Source organism: Talpa occidentalis, unplaced genomic scaffold (genome assembly GCF_014898055.3).
Source record: "Talpa occidentalis isolate TD23 unplaced genomic scaffold, MPIMG_talOcc4v2.1 talOcc4.10, whole genome shotgun sequence".
Lineage (NCBI taxonomy): Eukaryota > Metazoa > Chordata > Mammalia > Eulipotyphla > Talpidae > Talpa > Talpa occidentalis.
Window position 1 is genome coordinate 29,688,204 of NW_023600993.1, and position 22,149 is coordinate 29,710,352.

Here is a 22,149-nt window from a genome sequence, read left to right on the forward strand (position 1 = left end):
TAAGTGTGAATTTCAGATAAACAATGTATAAGTATGTCCATTTGGCATCATGTATTTTTACTTGTCAACCCTAACTTCATTGCAGACATTCTCATTAGCCAACTCAAATGTCTTCTGGGACAGATAAGAACACACACACACACAGACAGACAGACACACACACACAACTTAGAAATATCGCAAAGTAAACTTACATTTGAATTTTTAAAACTTTTAAAGAATTTAAAAACACAGCTATACTCGTCTACCTCCCGTTACTCAGTCCATGCGATATAATGCATTCAAAATCTTTCTCATTTTATATTCTATTTTTAAAATATTGCCTGCTGTAGTGTTTTATCAAAATTGCATGGGAATATTTATTTTCAGAGACTATATTAACCAAGGAAGAAAAAAAAACATTTAATAATATGCTTCTTGACTTTTTTAAGTACTTGGAGAAAAGATTCTGCACTGGGAGACATCTTTACAAGATTTCACAGGAGGCCATCAATCCCTGCTCCTCTTTACTTTAATGTATCACTCCTGGCCAAATTCAGCTAAAGTGGCAACAGAAAGTATCACTAAGTTGATGAATGATGGTAATTCCAGATGACAATCGCCCAAGGAAACACTGCTGCCCACGGCCTTGACATAGCCCCCTTCCCTTGAGGAGGAAGGCTACACTTCACTCTCATTGACCTCCAGGCACATGCTATTCTTAAATGTGGGAATTTAAGGGGAAGAAAACCTGCCACTACCATTATTGATTTAGTTGTAAGTCTATAGCTCAGAGATCAGAGTTGGGTTTTTTTAAAAATCTGAAAACAAGTTGAAAGTCACTGGTAGGTCAAATCAGCCTTGACTCCTGGGCCTCCTGTACTGGCCCTGACTAACTATTATAATGTACTTCACATTTTTCTTGTCAACAACTACAGGATGGGAAAACACAGCTCTGAAAAACCCCATAACCAGTCAAAATAGAAGGAGGTTAAAACAATTCTACTGAAGCAGAAAAGTTGCAGAAACTGTAGAGGGTAAAAATGTCAACACTGGCACTATAGTGCTAAATTTTGTGCAAAACTTTGCCTTGATCATGTCTGTATCTCTCTACCTTACACAGCCAGGTTGATTCTATTGCCTTACATGAGAGAAGAACAGAATTATGATCAAAATTATAGTACTTAATATTTGTATACTAATTTAGAAGAATTTAGGTCTTACTGCCAGGTAACTAGCAAGTTTCTCCTTTAATTTAGGTCATATTTCAAAATGTTCAATAGTTATCATATGACTTATATTGTCTGGTTACATTTATTTTTTTACTTCTTTGACTAAAGGTTTTAGTCACTTCTCTGAAAGGGATTCCTTCTATTTCTATTACAGTAACACCAGTTTAACGAAAGCTATTGGGTTTCTTGTGTATTTATATACCCCTAGCATACTGAAATTCGCTTTTTGAGCACCAATAAATCTATTTCAATCTCTTTTTTTCTAGGTATAAAAAAATCTCATCAACTGCAAATAGTGATCTTTTATTTCTCTTGTCTTACAGTAGCATCTATACCACCCCCCTCTTTTTACCGATTTTACTTGTAGTTGTAGAAAGCATTTCTCCGTATTCAATTTTGGTGAAATTAATGTTAACCATTAATTTCTAGGACATAATGTTAAAAATGTTTGGAAGATTCCCTCGATCTTAAGTTTTAAAAAATGAAAAATGGCAAGTTGAACTTTTTAGCATCAATTATAATGACTATATTTTTCTCCTCAATTTCTTAAAATATTAACTAGGCTTTTGTAGTGCTTGAATTATTCTTGGATTCCCAGATCGCACTCTATTTGGTTATACAGGCCCTTTAATATACTGCTATATTACCTATTTTCTTAATATAACTGAAAGTCACTTTCAATCATTCCATGCTATCTTAAAATAGGTTAAAGCATTCGACTTACACATTTATGAAAATGAAGCAGGAAGCTTTATGTCTTTTCTATACTCTGATCCATTGAAGTAGCAAGGTAGCTATCTACTCCTGTAAAACTTAGAATTCATTCATAAAATGACTTAGACCTGCAATATTTTAATAACAGATCTTATAGATATAAAATATCACATTACTATAATCCAGTTGTCTAGGGTTTTTTTGTTTTGCATGTTCTTAACTTTTTTTTTCTTTTGATAGTAACTAATGAAATTCTAGTATTTACCCTTCACACTGGCAGCCCTTCTGGTTTGTAAAGGAAATCTTAGCAGGATAATAAAGAGAATAATGCTCCCTCCTTCCCTATAGCTGCAAAAAAAAGCAGATTCTATTCTGTGTCATAAAATAGACCTTAAAAACATCATTTCTACTAAAGAAGTCTTGTAAGGTATCTTGAAGGCAAAGGGCGTGATTATGGCCTGTGAAATCAATGTTTAACTTTTAAAACATATAAAGAGTTCTGGGGCCTCCCTGGTGGCCTACGGGTTAAGTCTCAGCACTATCACCACTAAGGCCTGAGTTCAATCCCTGGCCAGGGAGCTGACCCACATATGGTGCAGCCAACCTCTTCTGCCTTGCCCACAGCTCCCCTGCTTTAGTGGTGTATTTCAGTAGATCCACCTGCTCTGCTCCCCACTCTTTCTCTGGTGAATCCTCTCACCCCTCACTAACCCCCTCACCTCTGGCCTACACCCCCAGTTCTTCTATGCAAAAATAAAATTAATTAATTAAAACATAAAGAAAACATAAATAGTTCTGATTGGTTGTCTTACCTAACAACCTTTGCTTTGGTGACAACACTGATATTACATCATTGAATTCCCACATGGTAAGCAGGCCTATAAGAATTCTTTGCTCATTTGGCATGTCTCTCTCTTTTCCACATACACATTGTGGATTCTTATTTAAACAGAGAGACTAAAAGACTTACAGATTAAAAGACATCATTAGATGATCGAATTTTAAAACTTTTCACACTTGGTATTTTCATCTATTCTGATGTCAAATTTGATAGTTTATAATTTCTAGAAAATCATCACCTCCCTATATTTCCAAAGTTACTGCTTTAATGTTAAACATATTTAACATCTGGGTGGCTGTATTTCCTTTGTCTTTCCTAATGCTATAGCCACAGAATCCAAATTAAAACAGCAGAATATCATTTTCACCTCTCAAATGGTCAAAAACATTTCAGAAAGACTCAGAAGATGCAATGTTGGTGAAGATATAGGGAAAGGGTACATTTATACAGCTTTTCATAGGATGTAAATTGCTAATATGTCTTTTGGGAAGTTACATGGCTATGTCTTATTAAAATTTAAAAGCCCATTTAACTATGTTACTTCTCAAAAATGCAGTAGTACAAAGTCATCTATTTTTATCATGCTTATAGCAAATGTGTAGAAACAATTTGAATGGCCATCCATCGGGAAGTGCTGAATTGAATAAATAACAGCACATTCATTTTATGAAACACGATGCAGAATTAAAAAGAATGAGACTGGTATAGAAGTACTGACTTGTAGTGAGGCCCATGTTGAGATGACTAAAAAAAAATTACAAAATATTTTATGGTCTAATTTTAGAAATGAAAGCAACAACAATAAGAAAAGAAGATCAATTACACAAGTGCATTTTACTTGGCTCCCTGGTAATCCAAGTAAAAAGAATGTCAAAAATAAATCATGATGGGCCTTTCTCCCCGGTGGCGCAGCGGTTGAGCGCTGGGTTGCGAAGCTGCCCGCGGCCTCTGCGGCGCCGGTTCGATCCCCGGCTGCTCCCAGGCCACCAGAGGAGGGTCCCACATGGCGCGCAGACCTCTCCTGCCGCCCGCTGCTCCCCTCAGCAGTGTACTTCGGTCCTTCTGCCTGCTCTGCTCCCCGCTCTGGCTCTGGTGAATTCTCTCACCCTCCCGCGCTTCTGACTGTACCCAGTGCATGTATAAAACAAAACAAGCAAGCAAGCAAACAAACAAACAAATAAATAAAACATGCCTCTATTTAAAATAAATAAATAAATAAATAAATAAATCATGATTACATGGGGGTAGAGATCACGCCACAGTACAGGGAGGAAGAGGCTTCAATTTTGCTTTAACCACTCCTATATTGTTTGCGTTGTAATATGCTTCCGTACCTCTATTACCAAAAATTCAAATATTTGAAATAAATCTGCCTTCATTACCCCTAAAATGAAAAAAAAAGTGGGGGAGATTGTTCTGGCACCCTATATATTATCTTTAGGTACTGACATGACTCAAAGGCAAGACTCACTAAAACCAATGATAATGGTCAGACAGGAGGGAAGGGCTAAGGCTGCCTAGACCAGCTCCAGTGACAGCTGAGTTTTGTATGACCAGCAAATAATGGGCTCAGAAAGAAACCCAGAAATGCCACTATTTGGTTATAAGATTCAAAAATGTAATAAAGAATGTATTTTAGAAATCTTAAAATTACTACTTGCTGAATCGAGGATATTGGAAAATATCTCAAATCTTTCACACATAAGGAATCCCTCTCTGAAGAGCTCATATCTAAATAATACAGGTTGAAGATAGAGAACATATGCCAAAAGAAAAACACGAGATATCACATTTATCCCTCAAATAGGTTATTTCCATTAAAATAGCTATTTTATAATAAAATTCCAAGTCTAATAAAATTTAAAAACCACTTCCTAACATAAAAACTTATCAAACCAGGCAGTTTTTACAACTGGAAGAAGATTCTCCATTACAAATTGGTTAAACATAGTTATTGCTTTATTATCCAGACAGCATGAATTCTGTAAGGTAAAGCCTCAGATTTATACACTAATTTAGGTTCATTTATCTAAAGGGACTGATCCAGAATTAAAATTAAAATGAGATTGCTTGTCTAAAGGTTTACACTGTATGACTTTGCTGCCCCCAAAGTGCCTTTAGTGGGCGCTCTGCCCCCTGCATCTTCATCACCTGCGGTCCTGCAGGAGGCCAACCACTGGGGCTGAAGTGGCAGTTTTCCCACCAATGGAACCACTAGGGCAGCTAATTTTAGAGCTACAATGAAATTGTTGGAAATACCCCCGGGTACATTATTTCAGCACATTAATGAGGCTGTTCACAAGGGGAGTTTATTACAATGAGAGATAGATGTTTATTAGATCAGTAATATGATTACAGAACATGCTGTATGGGAAGGACCTCTGGGAGCCGTAGGCAGGATAATTTCGCAGGCATTAAACAAAACAAAAAAGCCAAACATCATTATCAAAACTGCTAACTTCACAGCATCACAGTTATGGTTAAATATCCACTCTGTTGAATATCCACATTATTTTCCTGCTTCAAAAATGACGCATAGGCATGTTTTCTGAATTGACATGCATTTTTTTTCTGGGTGGCAAAATAAAACAGAGCAAACTCGGGCATTTTGCTCATTTTAAATATGACCCTCTTCTAAAGACACGTGGGAATTGTATTCTGAGACTGTGGCTGTAGTGGGTTTTTCAATGCATGCCACTGTGCTACTTAGTAATAAAGATAGTATCTCCATCACAGCCATACAACAAAGAGATAAATGCAAACAGGGTAGGGTGGGGAAGGGGAAGATTGTATGTGCCAAGTGCTATGCTAAGTTCTTCACCCATTGCTCCTTCAATTCTCCCAACAACCCTGTTAGATTCTCCTTTTTTCTTTGATATGAAAATGGAGACTAACTAATGTTCCCATAGTCACTTCACTAATAACAAATGAAGCCAACTTAACTACAGTTAAATGATCAAGACAAACATGCTAATTAACCCAGAAACGATGCTGAAACTTCACTCAATGAAATAAACACAAGGCATCAAAGATAGACAAGTCCTTGAGTTATCAGTGTGGCAAAATGCTACTATTTCATAAAACTCAGTTATCAGCAAGGTTGTGGTCAAACAGGCTTCACTTTTAGTGAGAACGAAAACTAGTCCTCTGCCTTTTGGGGAGGGTAACTGACAATGTGCATCAAGATAAAAATGTATAACCCTTTTTCTAGTATTGTAGACAGGATTCTTCTGACAAAGTCAGTAAGACAGCTACAGATATAGAGAAAGAAATTATTATGTAGGGTTGCCTCTCAGGATGATGGAGGATGAGAAATCTCACAATCTGCCACCTGCAAGCTGGAGGCCAGGAAAGCGGTGGCACAGTTCTAATCCAAACCCTGAAAACCAGGGGAGCCAATGGGTAAATCAATCCAAGTGTGAAGACTCGAGAATGAGCAACTCCAGTGTATGAGGAAGGGAGAGACAGATGATCCAACTCAAGCACAGAGCAAATTCACCCTGTATCAGTCTTCTTGTTCCAATGAGCCTTTCAGTGCACTGGATGATGCCCACCCCCACTGCTGAAAATTATCTTTTTTCCTCAGTCTACAGAGTCAAGTAGTAATATCTTCCAGAAATACCCTTACAGATAAACCAAGAAATAGTATTTACCAGATGTTTGGGCATCCCTTAGCCAGCCAAGATGACATGCAAAATCAACCATCACACTTAATAATTCTATTTCTAGTAGTTTATTGTATGATTATACAAGTTATACAAGAACTAGTAAACATAGATATATCGAATGAGGATATTTAAAATGCAGTTCTATTTGTCAGAAAAACCATCCCCCAACACACACACACACACACACACACACACACACACTCTGAATGTCCATGCTTAGGGGAGCTAATTAACTTCATTAAGGTATATTCATAGAGTACCACAGTTATCAAAAAGAACTTAATTATATGTGCTGACATGGAAATTTTACCAAAATAAATTGAAAATCTAGTTAGATATTTTCAAGGAAATCAAGTTAAAGATCAATGTGTATACTATGCATTGCATAAAAAGGGGCATGTCATTTTTTCATTCACTTTTAAACACATACATCACGTGTATGTATAAAAAGTATACATTTTTCTACTGTGGGTCTAGACAAAGATGCTTACTTTTCATTTAAGCTTTCTTAAGAGTTTGAATTACTTCTAATGTGTGTAGTTACATACAAAAATTTTATGATTTCAAGATGATACTAACAGAACCTCTTTCATCAGACATACAAATATTGGGAGAAAAATGTAAAGTTTTGAATATCGTGAAGACACAGCAAAATCTCAGAAGAGAGCTTTTCTGCCCACACATCAGAATGACTCATTTTTCATTTTCACTTTTTGATATTACATATGTGCAGTCCTTGTGTGAAAATGTTTTATTACTGTTTTCTATTTTAGTATTTCACAGTTGCATACCATTAATGCTCCAAGTGTTTTAGTTTGAACTGACTTTTAAACAATAACCTATAGAAAAAAAGGAGTTTAGTTCTTAAATATTTATTTTTTTCCCTCAGTGATAAATTAAGAGAAACTGATCACTGGATTAAACATTTAATTTCCTGTATTTGCAGTGTTTCTGCATGACGGATTTTATAATTACCTTGGTCTCCATATTCCAAACAGCTTTGGGGTTTCATTTACACAAAATGTGTTGCCTATTTTTGCCTCAAGAGTATCTTTAATTATGAGCTAAACCATAATTATGAAAAAAGTTATGAGTTGGAAATTTTACTCTTCAATTCACACTGACTTAAAAAAGAAAGATAGGAAAAGCTTAACTGAACAGTTTACACTTAAATAACATCTCTGGGAAATGAGTGGCTGCCCACTGCACGTGAGAGAACGCAGTCCCACAGGCCAGCTCCTGAGGGCAGGACAATCTCAGGACATGGATTCCACATGCAAAGTCTTTGGAGATTATCACTATTGGTTATGAATATAGCTTAATCCTCAGGATAAGAGAAATAATGAAAATCTAACAACTAATAATCACAGGGGATCCAATCAAAGTGAAAATGAAAATACCTAATAGAAAACATACAGACATGCTTCAAAGTTCAAAGTAACAATATGCTTATTTCTAAGAAGTATGCTATTGAGGTCAAATTAATCAAGGCTGATGTTTCCTGATTCATTTTCCCTGATTATATAGGTATAGCTCCAAATATGTCCAAAACTGCTTAATGTAATTGTATGAGAATAAACTTTAACTTTGAACTGAAAGATTGGTACAATTACTTTTTGGCCCAAGTGATACTTAAAGAGCAGGAAAACAGAAATGCATTCACCCAATAATCCCTTAAGAATATTTTTGGTTGGTATTTTTTTTAAATACTATACCATTTTAAACAGATGCAAGGTATTATTTAAATTTCTCATAATTTCTTTATGTCTTGAATCAATTTTTAAATAGAGTTTGAAGAGGCCAGTAGAGCCTTCTGGTTAACCACTGGCATGTAGGCAGGTAATGGTCATTTTAACTGCCTGGTGAATCTTTCAAACAAACTGGAAGAAAAAAAATGCCTTTATGCACTGTGTCAATGGCTGCCATAGTTACTGGGTAAGGACTTGTTAGGGGTCATTTGCCCATAATAGCCTGCTTGAAAGAGGGACCAGGCAGCCATGCTCTTTGACCGTAGAGAGCAGACTCAGGCTGCCGCTGGTGACCTGTCTTCCGCAGCAGAGGGACACACCCAACTTCCTCAGGAAGGGGGCCAAGAATGATGGACGATTAACAACTGTCACAACAGACTCAAAAAACTCACCTGCATTTTTCCTAAAAGAAACTACTAACTTCTCATTCCATAACTGTAGCACAGGGACAAAGAATAGAACTCATTGAGTCTGAAACAGAACAACAATGTATTTTTAAGTTCAATATACCGTTTTATGCTTTGGTAAGGGAAATCTAGTTGCTTATTTTGGAGGGCCAAAATGTAGTTTATTATAGTACTACAGAGGCAATTTATTGCCACAGGAAATCCAACCCATTGTTCTTAGTCTCCACTCAGCAGAATAGTACGTTGACCTTTACAGGCAGAACTGAAACAGTCAAGTTTGGATAGCATTACTGTGTCAAACTGAAGAGTTGCAGAGCTGGTGAACATTTATGAAATTGTTCTACTCTGCTGGCCACTGGCAGAAAGGATGGAAGAGGTGTGTGCTTCTGAACCATCCAAGAAGTTACCTACTGGCTTTGACTCTGGGATTTCAAATTCTAAATCACTGAAAATGACGGTGCGTTAGGAAAAACGCTCCAGATTCCGAAGTGCAAATCACAATCCAGATACTCTCTCCTCTGATGGAGAACATGTTAAGTTCTCTCTAAAGGGGAAAGGTGTGGCGGTGAGTAGCTTGCCTAGCTTGGCTTCCCAGCCTTACACAGTACAACGTGGGCAGAGAAAGACCCACCAGGCCACTGAAACAGCACGACAGCTGCCTTGAGGCCAGCCCCCGGTCATCCTTCAATGGATAAAGGTTTCTGAGACTGAGGCTGAACATCCTTTGTCCTGTACCCTCTCAGGATCACCCTTGCCCCACCTCATCAATTCTAAACCCTCCTATCACCCACATCCCCAATCTAAACAGAAAGGTTCCAAAAATCCTCACTGGCTTTCCAGAAACGTATGCACATCAGTGTGTTAACTGTCCCAGGGAGGCAATCTAAGCCTAACATTCTTATTTTCTAATTTTAATTAAAGGAATTTTAAGTAACATCAAGCAGATGGAATGATATTTTGAAGGGGTGTGAGGGAGAGATTCTGTTTATTTTTATAAGCCCTTTTGGTCCTTTTAGAATTCCTGAGCTGAGGACCTGGAGGAAAAGAAAGCCAGAGAGAGAAATTACAGAAAATCATTGCAAAGAGGACTTGGGGTTTGAGACTGGGGAATGGTGGCAGGGGAGGATAGTGAGGAGGGGACAGTGGGAGATAAGGCAGGTTCTTGAAAGCCTAAAATGGAGATCATCACCAAATGCAATGACTAGCAGGGGAATTCAATCAGGGAGAAATAAAAACAGAGCAACATCAAAATTATTTAACAGTTTTGGGCCTCCCCAGTGGCACAGTGAGTTGAGCACCATGCTGTGAAGCTGTCCGCAGCCTCTGCAGCACAGGTTCAATTCCCAGCCTGCCAGGGAGAAACCCACATGGCGCAGCAGACCTCTCCTGCCTCACCCACTGCTCCCCTCAGCAGTGTCTTTGGTCCGTCTGCCTGCTCTGCTCCCTGCTCTGTCTCTGTTGAATTCTCTCACCCTCCCATGCCTCTGACCTGTACCCCAGTTCTTATATAAATCTTTTAAAAAATTATTTAACAGTTTTCTTGAAATGTAACTGACATACAATTAACTGCACTCCTTAAAGACATTGAACATACCCAAGACCCTCAAACACATCTATTCATGAATACCTCACTATTTTGATTATAGTTGCTTCATTATCAGACTTAAATCAGGAAGTGGTTTACCCTCCAATTTTGTTCTTTTTCAAGGTCATTTTGGCTATATTAAGGTTCTTTGTACTTTGTATATAATCTGTAGAACCACATGATCAATTTCCAATGACAACAACAAAAAAGTCTGCCGGGGGTTTAATTTGGGATTGCATTAAGTTTACAAGTCAAATTGAAAAAAACCTGGCATCTTAACAATATTCAGTCTTCCTACACATGAGTAATGTATCCCTCTTCATTTTATTTAGAAGTTCTTTCATTTCTTTCAGCATTATTTTGTGGTTTTCACGTCTGTCAGTTTTATTACTACAGATTTCATTTTCTTTGCTATTGTAAATGGCATTATTTTTATTGCAATTGCCCATTGCCAGGAATAAATTAGGTTTTAGTATATTGATCTTGATTCCTGCAAAATTGCTAAACTTTTATAATTTCCAGTAGCTACTTACAGATTGCATTGGATTTTCAACAAAGAAAATAATGTCATCTGGGAATAAAGATAGTTTTACTTCTTCCTTCCCAATTTGGATATTTCTTTTTCTTGACTGATTGCACCAACCGGAACCTCTAATACAATAGCAAATGGAAGTGGAGAGGAAGAAAGCATTAAGCCTTTCACCATTATGTATGTTAAACTTATATTTCTACATATGACTAACATATTCAACATCACTTACAATATTCCCTAAGTGTTGGTTTTGAATTTTTATCAAGTACATTTTATGCACATTCTGACATGATTATACTTTGTTTTGAACCAATCCTTGCATTATAGGACATTATGCGATTCACCTGCTGAGTGCTTGATATTTTTGTTTCCCTAAAAAGAGTTGTGAGGTACCTTTCTCAACCGTTAGGCAGTTAAGTAATTTAGGAACAATTTGATCCTTTAAAGTCACAGGGCAAGTAGAGAGCTCCTAGGGTCAGAATAGAACAGGAAAAACCTTGGAAGAATAAGGAAGGCTCCAGAAATAAGGGTAACAACTTCCAAAGAGGACTAATTAAATACCCCAGGACTACGGGAAACAGGACATTCTGGAATAGGTAAAGAAAAAGGACTCTAAGATAAGGACTGGGACACAAGACTTCATTCTGGGCACAGAGACATTAAAGCAGAGTGAGTGACGCCACAGAGAACTAACCAATCACACAGAGAGTGAAGGGGCTTTAGAATAATTAGGGAAAGAAGGTATATTCCCTGAGGCAGGACTCCATTTGGCTTCCTTGCCCCTTCCTGGCCTGGTTCTACTGGCCTGGGAGTCCCACTTTATTTCTGTTTTTTTTTTTTTCCTTTTTAATAAACTTTTTCTTGTATCTATTTCTCTAAACAAATTTGTCTTTTTGCTTGCTTGCCTGAGCATCAGTGAAGTTCCTGCTGTGGCTTTTTGAGACACTAACCCATGATGGTCTAGTGGCCGGGACTTGGTGCTGCCACCACAGCTTGCATCCATTCCTGGCTGGGAGACTAGACCTGAAAACCTGAAATTATGGTATCACTTTCAGATCTTGTTTTTATGATTTGCTAGGTGGGAATGGAAGAGAACTCAGTTAAGGAACAATTATTGCCCAGCACTGAGGCAGAAGCTTACTGGGTATTCTCCCCAATATGCCACCCATAAGAAATTTTCCAGTCTATACAGGTGGAAATGAACTTGTATTAACTGGGACTATTTTTTAATCCTATGGATTGTTGTGTCACAATCATGTGTTCTTAATACTTCAGGAAGGTCCACTATAGATGGTATGGGATTTTCTCCCTGTGTAACTCTTAGTCCTCTTACTCTGGCCATATTCTCAGCTGCATCTCAACTCAGAGAATCTAAAGCACAAATCTGATAGCAGCATACTTTTGCCTAAAACCCTCCATGGCTCCCCATGATAGCTTTAGAGTGGATACCAAGTACAGCCTTGTTGCATAATCCAGTTAAAAAGAGGAGCTGTCAGTTTTTTGTAGATTCCAAGACAAAACCCAAGAGCTTGCTCTCTGTGAAATAGAAAGCTTGAAGAGTTGAGAGACAGGGATGTGGCTGAGCTACATGACAGGTTTACAGGTTTATAACTGAAAAATAATGGGCAGGAGGTACAGGGGCAGGCTCCAGAGATGACCAAGATGAGGTGGTTGCCTGGCTGGTGTGGATATTGAAATACAAGAGCTACAGCCTTGGGCAATGAGGTAATCTTTCAGCACACTGGGGGAAATCAACTTGGGGAGGTGGAAAGGAGTTTTTTGTACTGAAAGAGAGGTGACACCAGGGACTCTGATTTTTTCCTTTTTTTAAAGTCGGTAACTTTTAGCTTCTGCAGTAATTTTGAACTTCAGAGTTGCAGCCAGTAGCAAAACATGTTCGCCCCACCTCCCCTAACAGCAGCATTTTATCGAATCATAATATAGTTACTAAGAAATAGAAATTAACATTGATACTTACTTATTAACTAATCTATAGACCTCACTCAAATCTTGTATCCTTTTCTACTTATGTCCTTTTCTGTTCCAGGATCCAAACTAGGGAGCTGAGGTGCCTTGGCCTCCTCCAATTTGGGATAATCCATCTAGTCTGTCTTTGTTTTTCTAATGACCCAGACATGTATTTGGAATACCTTGGTTTGCCTGATGTTTCCTCTTGATTAAATTTACATTATGCTATTTTTTTTTTCTATTTGGCCAGGAAAACCTTGTACCCTTATCAGCAGATTATGCCAAGAGTAAAGAAAGTCAGTATGTTATCATATTTTCATCACTGATAATGTTCACCTTGATAACTTGGTTAGGGTGGTATCTATTAGTTTTATCTACTATTAAGTCATCATTTATTCCTTCATAATCACTAAGTATCTTGTGGAGACAGACTTCGAAGTTCTGTTTCTTATTTCCCATTAAACTTTTACCCATTAATTTTGTCATGGATTGAGGTGGCCAGATTTCATTTGACTTAGAAAAATAGTGACATTTGTTACAAATAACTAAGACTCATACTTAGTAAAAAGGCTTACATATTTTCTGTCCCTGACAATATTTCAAGGTACATTTCTTAGCATACCCTGTGCTCCAATCTCACCATAATCTCCCATGTTTCATGCCTATGACTGTGTCCTCCATCTGGGATGCTCAGCCTTCCGGTCCTTCTCTGCCTGCCACCATGCTGCACCTGCTTGGCTTACTATCATTCATCTGCAAACACAATTCCAAATGCGCTGAGGGATTCAGAGAAGATGGCCGAATAAGAAGCAACAAGAATCTGTGTCCCCACTAAGGTAACAATTGCATTGTCAGAATTTGCCTGATGTAACTATTTGGAACTCTGTAGCCCAATGAAGGTGTGCAACTGCCAGGGAAAAGCTTGGACAATGAATTGTAGTTAATTTGGGTCAATTTAACTCTGAGCACAGTAGCAGCAACCAATGCCCAACTCCTAGCCCCAGAGCAGGTGGCTGTGCAAGTGTCCCTGGAGCAGCCTGCTCAGAATTCACAAGAGCCAGGATAGGCCAAAAGGCTCCTATTCCTCCACATGTTGAGAATGTGTTTTCTGATTGCTGATTGTTGCTTCTCATCACAAAGGTGCAGACAAAAAGGCAGATGGTCACTGGATGGAAAGGATTTAATGGGAGAGCACATAAAAATCAATCAATATAATACACCATCCAAAGTGATCTAAAGATTCAGTCAAGCCCTATGAAAATCTCCATGATGTTCCTTTTTTTCCAGAAATAGAAAGCCTCATCTTAAAATTTATATGGAATTTCAAGGGACCGTGAATAGAAAAAACAATCTTGAAAAATAACAATGAAGCTGAAAGAGTCTCACTTCCTGATTTCCAAAGTATGATAAAACTACCTTAGTCAAAGCAGTGGTCATGCTCCTCCCTAAGTCAGAATGAACTTCTAGCATTTTGTTCTTTGCACTTTCGATGTTGTAAAAGATCTCCCAGAATTCCTTTTATGTGAGGGTTTTGTGTTGTTTTGTGTTGTTTGTTTCGTTTTGCTTTTGTCTGCATCACTTTCTCTGGGACTTCATTCTTTCCTTTAAAACCACTGTTATTGGGCCTCCCCTGGTGGCACAGGCGGTTGAGCGACGCACTGTGAAACTGTCCGCAGCCTCTGCAGCCAGGTTCGATCCCTGGCCGGCCGGTTCTATACCACATGGCGCAGCAGACCTCTCCTGTCTCGCCTGCTGCTCCCCTCAGCAGTGTATTTTGTCAGTCTGCCTGCTCAGTTCCCCACTCTCTCTGGTGAATCCTCTCAACCTCCCGCGCATCTGGCCTGTACCCTGGTTCTTGTATAAATAAATAAACCTTAAAAAATAAAATAAAATAAAACCACTGTTATCATAGGTAAATAATCTCACCTCCACTGAGTTCCTCTGCAGAGCCACCATCTCCCCAGTACCCCTGACAACATTCCTAATGTCTGCTGTTTTTCTACAATTCCCTTCACTTTAGAATCACATTTCACTTCCGGCCTCATCACTTTTAGTTTCTTTGTTGCACTCTCATCTTTGTTAGCCAATTCCCTCTTATAATTATCCATTTTCATAAAATGCTACATGGATTTACCATTGGGAGACAAGGAGGAACCATAATCAAATGCTTTGCTGTCTGTGCGTGAACTAAATAATAGATATAGAGGGACCAACTGCTGACAAATTTTGAAATAAGTGCATTATTAGTCACTGATGATGAGGCACATCTACTGTTTACACCATGATTTGTTTGTACCTCATGCAATTACTTCATGAAATTACTCACAGTGAATACAACGCCAGAACTGCAAATTAACCCAGAGTCTGAAGGGACTAGTATTATTTAGTTGAATTTTGTCAGAGCTATGTAAAGCAAGAATTGTCTATGTGTGGATGTATATCAGAATATATATTAATTATGAAATTATTCTAATTTTAAATATATGTGCATCTAAATTGTATATATATTCAATTTATACACTTTTTTGCTTTAATACATTTTAAATTAGCATATTACAATAAACATATATTCTGGTATTTAACTTATATTACAAATGTTTTCCCACATTGTTAAATATGCCTAGGAAATGTGATTTTTAATAGCATCACAGAATTCTACCTTAAGATGCAATTTAATTTCCAATTGAGGAACATATAGGTTATCATTGAAGTACTTGATCCTAAAGATAATGCTGTGAGACTATTTGTTTTAAAAATTCTTTCTGTGCTGCTAATTATTTCCTACCTACAAATTTAATTCACTGACTTTATTCTTGGCAGGATCCATATTTCAGAGTTCCACGTGCACTTCTTTCTTCTGTCCCTCCTCTAACTCCCACTTCCTCTTTTTCTTCTATCAGTCTGTCCCACTGTCCTGGTCTAATTTTATGAAACAACTGATGCACATTCATAGTAATGCATTACTACTTGATTGCAGTTTTGGAAAGAGGGTGATAAGAAAGTGGGAGTTTGGATCATCAGTGGGTGAGAACGATATTCTAGAGCTGCTTTCTGGCACGACTCCTGTCCCAGCATGAGTGAATGCTTCCCTATTCGACTTAGAAGAGCTTTGGTCATTAACAAAGTGCTATTAAAAAAACATACCACCATAGGGCCTCCCAGGTGGTATAATGGGTTGAACGCCGTGCTGCAAAACTGTCCGTAGCCTCTGCAGCATGGGTTTGATTCCCGGCCAGGGAGATACCCAAATGGCGCGGCAGACCTCTCCTGCCTCACTCGCTGCTCCCCTCAGCAGTGTCTTTGGTCCGTCTGCCTGTTGTGCTCCCTGTTCTGTCTCTGGTGAATTCTCTCACCCTCCCACGCCTCTAACCTGTACCTCAGTTCTTGTATAAATACATAAATCTAAAAAAAAAAAAATAAATCTAAAAAAAAAAATACCGCTATATTACAATCACTTTAAGACAAAGATATAAGAAGTAATGGAAGAAAATAGGACCTGCAGTTCTGGGAACTTTCTTTCCTACAGCTATTTATCCAAACATAACACCACAGTCCCAGAGCCTCTATTGTTAGAAAGGGGTGACACTGCTGTGACTTCTACCTTGGGGGCTTCTATGCTCTGTGCAGGGATCCTAAAGCTGGGGGCTTAACCACTGCAGTTACTATCAATACAAGTACAGCAATTTCCAGACAGACAAGTTTGAGGGAACTGCTACCTTCTCTTTTGTATCTTTTCTGGTCAAAGTTAGGGCAGGAGTTGTTTTAGGAACACTGGCTTCCCAATTGAAGGGCAGGGCAAACCCTGCGAGGAGAGGTCAACTTCTAAAAGGAAATCCACATAATGTGATTTTAAAACAAGCAAGCTGGTGATCCATCAGCAAAGCCGCACTCCCGGAGGGCCTGGCTTCGCAGGGCAGGGCAGCAGGGGAGCACACACACACTGCGTGCATTTGTACTGGAATCCATTCCTTTCCAGACCTAGTCTAGGCTGTTACATTGAAGAAAGGTAGAAAAGATGCCACATTTATCAGCAATTTGCTTCTTTCACTATACTAGGCCCCAACATGAAGGAAATGAGTATCGTTCCTGAATTTTGAGGACTTACATAGTCTTAGTGGAGAAGGGGGCTGAGACATAAATGAGTTATTTCAGCACCATTTCATAAAATGTGATAGGACTATGGAAGGTCGGGCTGCCCTTGGAGCTGGGAGTGAGGCGCCTCATCTAGTCTTAGCGGGTCTAAGTGGGCTTCCTGAAAGAAGTGACACCTAAGCCAAGACCTAGAACTGAGAAAGCAACAGACAAGTGGAAAGCAGAAGGGCATGTTTTGGCAGTGGCAAGGAAAATCATACATGCTTAAAGAACCGAAGGAAGGTGGGGGTGCTGAACAAAGAGTAGGACACAGAAAATCAAGAGATGGGGCTGAAGAAAATGGCAAGAAAATGGCACATATTAAATTGTTTCCTAAACATATTTAGAAGGTTGGATTTATCCAAGAGTGGTGGAAACCACTGGAAAGTGATGAAACGAATTTTGCATTTTTGAAAGGGTACTCAGCCTCCACTATGACTATGAGAAGACAATGGAAGGGGCACCTCCAGGCAGAAATCTCACATAGACAGATGGTTACCATGACCCTGCAGGCACAAGATGATGGTGGTGGCCTTCACGACAGCGCCCAGGGAGAGGAGGAGAGTTACAGTATGTGACAAGTTTTGGTGGCCCAATAGGGATGGGACAGGATGGAAAGGGAATAGGAGTGGTAGGGTGATGCCCACATTCTTGGCATGGGCAATTTAGGGCAAGATAGTTTCATTTACTGACCAACAGAACACAAGCATGTGTTTTAGCCCTGTTGAGTCTGAGGTGTTTATGGTACATCCAGTAGAAATGTCCAGAAAAGACACAGCCATGGCTAGTGGGGGAAAGGGTTACCCCATTAGCATCTCTAAGGTGACCCCATTAGCATCTCAGAGCAGCTGCTTAGCACAGAGCTAATAGAATGCGCAAGCTCTTGGGTTTGACTTGCAGGTAGACAACATAGAACCTCTGGATGCCATCACATACACAACAATCACCAAGAAGCACTACTTAACTCATGCCTCTGACTATGATGGCAAGAGGCAAGGGACAGAACAATCATGCCCAACTCTGTATTTAAAAAGTAAGATTTTGTCCAGTTATTTCTTGAGAGGAAAGAATTAGAAAATGAACAGAATTGGCTTTTCCTACACTTTGTGGGACACAATTTAGTTTTAAAATTGAAACTGTGATCTCAGAAACATGAACTGATAAATGTCATGCTGACATAGGATAAAATGTTACTGGCAGAATGATTAACTGTTCAAGCAAGAGAACCAGAAGGAATTCATTATCTGATGCCAGGTGAGGACTGAGAGCTCAACTAGACCATAGAGGGATATGTTTTCAATGGTGAAAAGTCATGGTGAATACAAAAAATATTAGCCAGGCTAAAAAAAGGAAAATTAGAGAGAAGACTGATCTCTTTTTCCCCTGGACTTTAAACAGATTTGTTTCAATTAGATAAATTAAAAAACTCATCGCCATCCATTAGATAGACCCCTTCTACCTTTGCTTCCCCCCCTCTCCCCCCTCTGATAACTGCAGCTCTGTTGTCAAATGGACTTTAACTTTTTTTTTTTTTAAATTGAGGTAACAACCTCAATTGTTTACAACCTTGTTTGTGTTTTAGAAGTATAGGTTTTTCCCCTTCAGGTGTTGTTACACCACCTCCCCACCACCCAAGCTCTCATAATCTTCCAACACAGTCCTTAGTGCTCCCTCCCCACTTTATTTTCAACCCCCCCTCCCACCTCTGGTAGTCTCACTTGTACAGATTTCTAGGGTTTGTTAATAGTTTGGCTTTATCTGACTCTCTGGTTTGTTTCTCTATATTGCACATACAAGTGACACCATATGGGGTGTGTGTGTATATATATATATGTGTGTGTGTGTATATATATATATATATATATATATATATTTCTCCTCCTGAATTATTTTGCTCAGTATAACATTCTCCAGTTCTAACCATGTTGTCACAAATGTCAAGAGTTCATCTTTTTTTTTAGCTGAATAGTATTCCATTGCGTATATATACTCACATCTACCCAATTTATTCCTCTGTTCTGAGGCACTTAGGTTGCTTCCATAGCTTGGCTATTATAAAAAGTGCTACAATGAACACAGGAGTTCATATTTCCCCTCAACTTAGTGTTTTTGTATTCTTCAGGTAGACACCTAAGATTGGAATTGCTGAGTCACAGAGTAGGTCCATTTTCACTGCTTTGAGAAACCTTGATACTATTTCCCATGGGGGCTGGACCAAGTTACATTACTACCAATAGTGTAAAATAGTTCCTGTTTCTCCACATCCTCACCAACCGTGTTCCTGGTCTTCTTGGTGCAGGCTGTTCTCGCAGGTATGAGGTGATATCTCTGTGGTTTTGATTTGCAATTCCCTGAAAATAAGTGATAGGCACTGTTCATGTGCTCAATGGTCATCTGTGTATCTTCTTTGGAAAAGCACATATTCAGCTCTTGTGTCCATTTTTTGATTGAATTCTTTGCTTTCTTTTTGTTGACTTTCCTGCGCTCTTTATAGAGCTTGGATATCAGCCCCTTGTTGGATATATGGTGCACAAAAGTTACTATTGGTGACTAATTATCTATCTGCAAATCTCATCTCAAATATAAAGCCTGCTTTCCTATTTTCTCTTCTTGAGGAATAAAAGTGTTTAGGTCCAATAATTACCACGCTTTATCACTTTTTTCAAGATACATGGTCAGCCTGTTCTATCTTTATATTGTGATTACAAGGCATGTCCACAGATTCCTTTGAAACTGAATTGTGTATAGAACTTTGCAAATAAGTCAGTCTAGGAATTATCTGGGAGGAGGGTCTAGAATCGTCAGATTTTTCTAAACACCTCATACTCAGAATCATGGTCTTACACCCACATTTTACTATGATTCACCTACAGTGTAGATTATAAAGGTTATATTATATTATAGGCTGACAAGTTTCATATTTTAAGGGTATGTTTATTGTCTAGGACCTTATCTGGAAAAACCTCAAAAGTTTACAAGTCTATTCTCCAGCCTTTAGACAAAACACCTCCAAAATTATCCAAGTCAAATGTAAACTGAAAGTCTGTTTATTTTTCCCCATGGGAACGCAATTCCAGCACCTCATTCTAGAACCTATTATATTTTCTTAACAATCACTGTAAAATTTATCTTTAGTCTGTATATGCTCTAGTTTAGGCCCTCAATGGTCTTATTACTGTTTTCTTTACTTTATACACAGCTATAAATGTCTGTTGGTCTTTTCAGAGAAGATACATTATAATGTTCTTGTCATAGGTCATTTTTAAACCTTATGATTCCAGTGATAACTGCGTATGTTCGCAACACAGCTCACACATATTAGGCAGATGTCTGGCCAATGCGATAGAGCCTAAGTGTGATCAAGTTACTAGTAACAGAAGTTCAGGCTCCTGGAGAGCTGAGGAGAAGCTCTCAGAGGACACAATGCAGGAATAACTGGTCCCATGTTGCCTCTGGCAGCTGATTATGGGAAAGCAGCGTGACTGCAGAGGCACCTGGTGGAGACCTGACCTAACCATGCACAAAGAATCTGTGGACTCTCAGAAACACTCAGTCTGCATTCACTGCCCCACTACTATCCCCAGTGGATGCTGTGCACTGGCACCCAAATCTTCAGCCTGCCTGCCTGCCTTTCATGAAGGTTTTTCTCCCAGGATCCTTCACCATGAACCACAATCACCATCCCTACACAAACACAGGCCTCTAGGCCTCCCCTCCACAGTGGTACCCCATGCCTGCCCACTGGCCAGCAGGTACCGACACTCTGAAGGGCACTCTGCTTCCTCAGAGACTGTGGACGGGCACCCTGCGCAATCCAGCAGACCTGCCCACTGTTCTGCAGGCTGTAGTCACAGCTTCTCCAGTAAAGTCTGACCTGTTGCCTTGGGGAATGGGCTCCCTTTTCAAGTATATCCTTCCTTGGGTACTTCCCCTCAGCTTTCGGGTACCCTGCAGAGTTCTTTTCTCTTCTATCATAGCTAGCAATTCTTTTTTATTAAAATTCTGTTCAAACTTCTGTGGTTTTTGCCTTCTGACTGGACCCAGATATAATCAGTCTTATTCACTGACTGCACACATCAACAGTATTTGTCACCAGTGCCCAGTAGACAGATGGGCAATGCATCTTCAATTGTCTTTATCTTTTCCTCTAGTTCAATTGTATTGTGGTTAAAGAATGTGGTCTATATAGTTTCTAGGGAATTTATTGATATTCCTCTAATATAATACATGGTCAACTTTTTAAAGATGTTTACAGAAAGCTGAAATGAAAAGGTATAGTTTCTATTATCAGGTATATGTGTTTGTGTGTGTTTATATATATATTTATATATTTCTATTAGCTCAATCTTATTAAAGTTTTTATATCTTCCATATGGTGGTCAACAAACTTTTTCTGTAAAGAGTCTGATAGTAAATAATATCGCTTTATGGGCTATTTAATGTCTCTGTTGTAACTCTTCAACTCTATTGTTAAGGTGTAAAAGCAGCCAGAAGCAATGTGGAAATGAATTATCTATGTGGCTGTATTCAATAAAACTTTGTCTACAAAAATAGGCAGGATGAGAAATGCAAGATAATTTCACTCATATGTGGGATATAAAAAATAAAGGATCAGACAAAACCAATCCCTAGAAATCTGACTATAGAACTGAGGCTACCAGGAGGGAAGCGTGGGGCAACTTGGGGAGCAAAGGAAGGAGGGGCGCCCTATGGTCCATGGTAGAAGATTATTGGTGCTTTGGTGGTGGAGGTAGTGTGATAACTTATATCTGCAGAGATGTGAACCTACACCCTCAAGCATGTAAGTCACCATTACCTCAACACACACACACACACACACACACACACACACAGAGGCAGTGGGCCAAAGTTAACCCACAGGCCATAGTCTGTCAATCCCTATTCTACATCATTTTTATTCACTTGGTCTGTTAAGCAATGAGAAAGATATTTTAAATCCCTTGATATTACTATATATTTTTGGATTTCCCTCCATATGTCTATAAAGTCCTATGTTAATTATTTGGCATAAAATGGTTGCTAGTTGTTATATCTTTTTGTGAGGCTTATTCCTTATCTTTGTAGAATTCTTCTCTCTGTGCTATTAATGGTTTTGTGTTTGTTTTGTTTGCACTAAATCTTATATTTAATATGGGAAAACATTTAGAAAGAAAATAGAAAACAATTAAGAAGCAGAATTTATTTATCAATAAATCCAATTGGAATTTATTCCACGTTTTAAAAAAATCTCAGAAGATGGCATACACCAAAGCCTGGGGTATAAGATATATAGGTGAAATAGTATCCTAGAAATTTTACCTATAATGGATTCCTCATCTATCTT

General features: G+C 38.7%; 1 protein-coding gene and 1 long non-coding RNA gene across 5 annotated transcripts in view; both read right to left on the reverse strand.

The window, feature by feature from the left end:
- ULK4 (unc-51 like kinase 4) overlaps nucleotides 1–22,149 on the reverse strand; it is a 378,716-nt gene that overhangs the window by 101,801 nt on the left and 254,766 nt on the right. The gene's annotated exons all lie outside the window — the stretch shown is intronic.
- Nucleotides 8,629–13,536, reverse strand: LOC129145485 (uncharacterized). The gene is made up of 3 exons (XR_008551108.1): nucleotides 13,315–13,536; nucleotides 10,708–10,825; nucleotides 8,629–8,653 (listed from the first exon to the last, which is right to left on the reverse strand). It is a non-coding gene; the product is annotated as an uncharacterized LOC129145485 (long non-coding RNA).